At 44.4% G+C, this 7,084-nt stretch overlaps 1 protein-coding gene across 1 annotated transcript in view; it reads right to left on the minus strand.

Moving 5' to 3' along the window:
• Positions 1–6,401, minus strand: part of PAG1 (phosphoprotein membrane anchor with glycosphingolipid microdomains 1) — a 61,055-nt gene extending 54,654 nt beyond the window's left edge. The window contains exon 1 of the mRNA XM_063299429.1: positions 6,357–6,401. The gene's annotated coding sequence lies outside the window, so the exon portion shown is untranslated. The remainder of the gene's footprint in view (positions 1–6,356) is intronic.
• Positions 6,402–7,084: the final 683 nt, after the last annotated feature.

The raw sequence follows: 7,084 nt of genomic DNA on the forward strand, positions 1-7,084 counted from the left end.
GAAACTCTGTTGGTCTCCCTCTACAGAGCTCAGCAGGGGGACCATCAATCAATTAAGGAGGGCTCATTCCGAGGATTCCAGGCAAGCCTTTTACTACTTACCAGTAATAATGCACGTCAACCCAGAGCACCAGGTCAAGCTAGAGGCCCTCGTGGATTCCGGAGCTTCAACCAATTTTATTGATGTGCAGACCATACAAGACTTCAACATCCCGACCATAGAATTGCCATGTCCCATAGAAGTGGAGACCATTGACGGCCAGCCCCTCAAGGCAGGGCCGATTAGAAGGTTCACAGAACCGGTGCAACTGACAACGGGAGACCACACTGAGTGGATCCAGCTTTATGTTACTGCATCGCTTAATGTGCCTGTAATCCTAGGCACGCCTTGGCTGAGGATCCACAACCCATTGCTGAACTGGACTACGGGAGCAATCTCCTTCCCAGCTAAGGAATGCCAGCACCACAAGATTCAAGCCGCTCTCTGCTCTCCAGCAACCAACGCAGTCACGGAAGCAGGGGGGGTCCAGTTGCCAGCCAAGTATGCAGATTTCGCAGACGTTTTCAGTGAACAAGAGGCCACAGCACTACCCCCCCATAGGGACTGTGATTGCACCATTGAGTTGATACCAGGAGCCAGGATTCCAGCAAGGAAACAATATCCCATGTCTCCCAAGGAACTAGGCACCTTAAAGGATTACTTGGATTCTAATCTCCAAAAGGGGTTCATCCAACCATCTACTTCCCCAGCGTCTGCTCCTACCTTCTTCGTACCAAAGAAGCCTGACCCGTTGGCACCTGCAAACCAGGAGACACCCATGAGAGTGGTCCACGATTTCAGTTTTTTAAATAAACTCACAAAGAAAGAAACTTATCCACTGCCCCTAATATCTGATCTGCTGGATCGCTTACAGAAAGCACGCATTTTTACCAGGTTGGATCTCAGGAATGCGTACAATCTGATCTGGATGAAAGAGGGGCATGAATATCTAACTGCCTTCAACACCAGGTTTGGTAAATTTGAGTACCTTGTTTTGCCCTTAAGCTTGTCTAATGCAGGAGCCATATTTTCCCGATTTATGAATCAAATTTTCTCTGATTTACTAGATAAGTATCTGGTCATTTATCTAGATGACATATTAATTTTCTCTGAGGATGCTACAACTCATGTAACCCATGTACGTAATGTCTTACAAAGACTGAGAGAGAACAAGCTATTCGCCAAGCTAGAGAAGTGTGCCTTTGATTTAACTGAATTACATTTCCTGGGCTATAAAGTATCAACAGAAGGCATATCCATGGATCCTTCTAAGGTCCAGGCAATTCTCTCTTGGCAACCTCCCTGAAATGTTAAAGATGTACAAAGATTTCTAGGATTCTCCAATTTCTATAGGCGGTTCATAAAGAATTTTAGTGACAGGGCTAGACCCCTCACACAGCTTTTGAAGAAAGGATCAAAATTCATTTGGGGGGAGAGAGAGCAAGCAGCCTTCCAAGAATTTAAGCAACTCTTTGCATCCCAGCCGCTGTTAAGACACCCTGATCCCATGAAGCAATTCATAATGCATTCAGATGCTTCCGATATTGCCGTTGGGGCGGTGTTATTGCAATATACAAACAACACCGAGAATACATTGCTTCCGTGTGCCTTTTTCTCACGCATGCTCTCACTAGCAGAGAGAAACTATGATGTTTTTAACAAGGAGTTGCTGGCAATTAAAGCAGCATTCCAAGAGTGGAGGCACTGGCTAGAAGGTGCAACCTTTCCTGTGAAAGTTTGCATGGATCACAAGAATTTACAGCTTCTACAAAACACCAGATCCCTCACCCCACGCCAAATCAGATGGAGCCAGTTTTTCTCCCATTTCAATTTTGTTATTTCTTATGTGCCCGGGGCACAAAACTGCTTGGCAGATGCCCTGTCTCAATCCTTTCAGGCAACCCCCGCCACTCACCAGGAGATACAGGCTACTATATTACAACCTCACAACTTTGATCAGTCTATGAGGGGGAACCAGACAGAGATTTTAGCAGCAGGCAGACAAGCAGAGGACCTATTTACAAGAGTCAGAGCTCAGCAGCAACAGGACCCATATGCCAGGGCCAGGATGGGTGACCTCCAGAGGGGCCCACAAGACACTGCCCCCCCCCCCATTCAATGTGGAGGCAGGAATCCTCTGGCATAGGGCGATTATATATTCCCCCTTCATTGAGGGAAGAAGTACTGAGACTTTGCCATGACTATCAAACGGCAGGCCACGGAGGTGTTTTCAAAACTCTCCATAGAGCTCTGAGAGACTACTGGTGGCCTAAGATGACTGCAGACATAAAGGGTTACGTTGCTTCTTGTCACACCTGCAGACGAGCCAAGCCTCTCCCAGGGAAGCCCACAGGACTCTTGCAACCCCTACCCACCCCCAGTAGGCCTTGGGATACAATCGCCATGGATTTCATCACTGATTTACCCCCGGTTCAGGGGCTGACTTCCATACTAGTGGTGGTGGACCTTTTCACTAAAATGCCGCATTTTATTTCTTGCAAGGGCCTCCCATCTGCACAAGCCACAGCGCAGTTGTTCATGGACCATGTTTTTAGGTATAGAGGCATGGTGAATCACTTGGTGAGTGACAGAGGCCCACAGTTCACTTCCAGGTTCTGGAGGGCCCTTTTCCAGTCATTAGGGGTCCAGATCCACCTGTCATCGCATCATCCTGCTAGTAATGGGCAAGCCGAGAAAATTAACCAATGGTTACAGCAGTATCTCAGGTGTTACACCACTTATCAGCAATACAATTGGCCAGCCCTGCTCCCCATGGCAGAATTTACTTATAACAACTCTGTGCAATCCTTGACCAAGATGTCTCCTTTCCAAGCACTCTACGGGGTTAACCCTCGAGTGTTGCCCACCTCCTCCCAGCAGGGAACTGTTCCAGCCACGGCTGATTTTCTTAAAGAGCCACAAGCCGCACGGGAGTTGTTAAAGGAGCAGCTGAACAGGGCAAAGAGTGCTTACAAGAGAGCTGCAGATGCTCACAGACAAGAGGGGCCAGCGATTGCAGTAGGAGACAAAGTGTGGCTCTCTACCAAGTTTTTGACCTCTACCAGACCCTCCAAGAAATTGGACTCTAAGTTTGTGGGCCCTTTCACTGTGGTACAGCATATAAATCCAGTGGCTTATCGTTTACAGCTACCAGCATCCATGAAAGTCCATCCAGTGTTTCACAGATCATTGCTAGCCAAAGACCCTCCCCCAAGTGCCTTACGATCGCAACTGCCCCCCCACCTCCAGTAATTGTGGAGGGGGAGGAGGAATACGAAGTTGAGGAAATTCTGGACTCTAGGAGGAGGGGAAGGGGCATCCAATATTTCATACACTGGAAAGGGTACCCTGAGGAAGAGCGCACGTGGGAGAATGCCAGAGATGTACATGCTCCAGCACTGGTTCATCAATTCCATCAGCTTTTCCCTCACAAACCCAAGCCTCGCACTCTACCAGAGATTCCTCACTTGGATAAGCAGGCAGAGGAATTCGTAAGTTTGCACCTTCCACCCCCACCTGAAGCCTTGACTCCAGTTACAGAGGGGGTGGGGCCCGCAGCCCTCCACCTCAGGCGTGCATTTCCCAGGGGGGAGGGGGGACGACTCTTCTAATTATCTAGCTATTTTCCAGCAGCAGCCACCTGGGCCAGACGCGTTATCAGACCTGGAGAGCAGCACTGATTCGTCCCTGGAGGAGTTTTCTTTGAAGACTTTCCATCGTTGCCCAGTTCCCATGGGAGCTTGGAGGGGGAGATGGACTCTCATGAAACTCTGGAGGGAAGAAGGAACTCTGGAAGGGAGGGGGCTGAAATGGAATGTAAATCTGGAGAGGAGGTGATGTCATGAGTGAGGATGGCGAGCAGGGGGCTCCCATCCAGTCTGTTAAGCGCATGTGTAGTACTGAGAAATTAGGTGGCCATACAAAGAGACACAGATCGGGCCCGCCTTAGTCTTTGGGGTTTATATGTCTGAGTTTTCCCATGCTTCTTCAGTTTGTTAGGATTCTCTGTTAAGTAGCAGTAAATAAACACTAGAGACCTATTCCTTGTCTCAGCGTGGTTCCTGGCTGTTAGGACACCTTCTTATTCAATTTGATGAAAAATAATTTGCTGTAGAAATTATTTCAAAGAAAAAAATCATTTTGGGAAAAAAGCATGTAGTTAATTACAAAATGGACAAAGGGCATGTGTAAATGCATTGCATTCCAGTAGACCCTGTTTCAGCATTCTGCAGTCTTACTGGCTTCGCACACTTCAGAGAATCCAAAGGAATGACTTTTCCATCAGAATTCTTCAGACTGAAAAGTCTGGAGAGTCAGAGAATATTCAGAGCAGTGGAAAGCAGCAGTCATGGCAAGCAGCATCTCTTACAAGAAAATAAACTCAGAAACACCATCAAAAGAAATTAAAAGAAAGAACCATGCACCACATTAATACAAGCTCCACTGTTTCATTCCTGTAAGTAGACTTTAAAGACCCATTTTTCAGTACCACTTCTGCATATATTGTGCTATTTATCTGATCATCTGGTTTTATTTTAATTTAAATATTTTATGCTTAGTACTGTTGACCAGTATTTTAACTTGCAAAAGCAAATTTACTATCTTAAATATATAAAAATATAGGTTATTCCAAAATGTTTAGTTACAATTTCTTTTCCTGATACTAGTTTTGGATTGTCCAAACAAGCTGTGTCCAGTCTGGTGCTATCCAACACGTCGGACTGCCACTCAGTCAGCATGGGACTTGTGGTTGAACACAGCTAAAGGACATAAGTTTTGGAATGATATAAAAGAATTTCCCCCCAAATACTGAGCCTCAAGGTACAGTATATAGCTCAAAGCACTTCAGAGAGTAGGATCAAATGATTTTAGGTATTTTACTACTGCAATCATAGCCCAAAAAATGTATTTAGGAATTCTTATTAGCTTTAACCCTTTTTTATAAATGCCTCCATTGATTTATTCCTAGAAATGTGCTGTAACATAATCACTTGCATCAATGACATAATACATACATTCTAAGTATTTATTTGTGCATTAAGTGGCCAAGTCAACCCTTACACAGTCAAGGCACTCTTACATACAGTATGTTCATCCCCAACATCAGTGATACTGAAAATCCCACTTAAAACACTGGGATTTTCAGAAAGCATCTCCTTTATTTTTAATAAATTTGTGAGTGAATTCAGTTAAGAGGTAAAATAAATTTAACTTAGCCCATCTGATTAGTCTGACTGGAACTATGCAAAAAAAATTAAAATAGGACATTTACAGTATATATCTATAAGATGATCACTTTAAAACAGTATCACTATTTGAATCATGTCTTTTTCTCCAAAAGTTACAGAGAGGGTAGGAAAAATTGGTGCACGCAACTTGAAAAGTTATATCATATTGTGACCAAGCAGTTTATTAACTGAGACAATTTATATTAGAGATTAATGACTTAAGGGTTTGTAGGAACTGGATTTTTTCCCCCGTTTTCAAGACTGGCCACAACAGCAATGCCCTCATGGAATGTCACGCAGGTAAACCCAGCAGTTAAAATGTTTGAATGATGCTCGGTTCAGAACTATAAACTGCAGCTGTCACCTTTGAGGTGTAATATAAAGACACCTTGATAGATCAGACTAAAGCAGATCTCATTCAAACATGTTTCCAATATAGATCAGTCAGGTATAGATCAGTCAGATCACAAAATGCGGTAGTGGTGGACATGTTCCAGAGTACTTTATTCAAAATTGTGTTCTCTTTCCATATAGGGAGACTCTCTAGTTTATTTAGCCTCATTCACCACTATATTTTATAGGTTCATGGCTGCCACCATAGTTTAGTATAGGTAGATAATTTCATCACTTATTTACCAACAGGACTTGCAACAAACGGTTGCAGTGTGGAGTGCCTCTATTCAGAATTCCACAACATCCCACTTCCAACCTCCCAGATTTCCAGTTCCCCAACAGTCAGTCAGTACTTGAACTGGTGAAGATGTTCTTTCTGTTCTGAATACCTCTTCCTTTTCACCCATTGCTCCATTGTCTGTTTCGGGTTTCTGCAGACCTTCAGAATCCTAACTACAACCTTGTTTGTGCATGGAAGGTGCTGTTTGGGCTATATAGAGACAGCCATCCAAATAACTGAGATGGCTATTAACCATTATTGGTACAGATGACCCACTGCAAAGTTGCATCAAGCATTCCTGGGCAAAGGGAAGAGCTGTAACAAGATAGAAAGCAAAATCCAGTGCTAAACTGGAAGACATGGCAGCAGTTCTGAGCTTCCTTAATTGAACTGAATAACCCAAGATGCTTGCTTACCTTACAGCGTTGTCATGCAGCTTCAGGCAGGAAGCAGTGCATACCTTGGGGGGGTGGGGGAGAACATGCTTGAGATGGACAACCCTCTTATTCTTCCTAACTTAAAACAATGCTGGAGTCATTAAGCAGCCAGTGTAGGGAAAAAAAGTGTGGTATTTTTCAAAGAGAAGCTCAAGTTACATCTACATGTGATTATGGCAAATACAGGCTTCCCACAAAGTCTCTTGCATCCACTATTTCAGTTCCAACAGAGTGAAGTGTCATTGAGTGGAGCTGCTCCTGCTGAAGGCAAAGGGGAGGAGGAAATGTTTGTCCATCCTCCTTTCTCCTTCCAGCTCCTGATTCTGCTCCAGAGGATACCTCAACCCTACAGATCAGGTTTTGTGGTAGAACTGCTGGTGATTAGGACTTGCTTAAAATCACCTACTTCTCTATTCAGCCATTAGAAATGCTCTGCTGGATCAGAAGCTTTCTATGAACTGAAAGGGTGCTTTCATCTGGGGGACATAGATTCTGAACCCACCTCAGCATTTGCTGCTTAAATGCAATGGATGTTGGGAGGGATGACATTGCAAGGAGAATTAGTGAATAGGAAGCTGTAGTATGAACCTTTGACCCATCAACGAATTCTTCCCTTTCAGCCAGGCACCACTTCTTTGACTGGTGCCCATTTTGGCTACATTGATCTTTTCACAGCCAGGAGCTATAGCCAAGAAGACAGAATTTAA

Source organism: Candoia aspera, chromosome 3, assembly GCF_035149785.1.
Source record: "Candoia aspera isolate rCanAsp1 chromosome 3, rCanAsp1.hap2, whole genome shotgun sequence".
NCBI classification, from domain to species: domain Eukaryota; kingdom Metazoa; phylum Chordata; class Lepidosauria; order Squamata; family Boidae; genus Candoia; species Candoia aspera.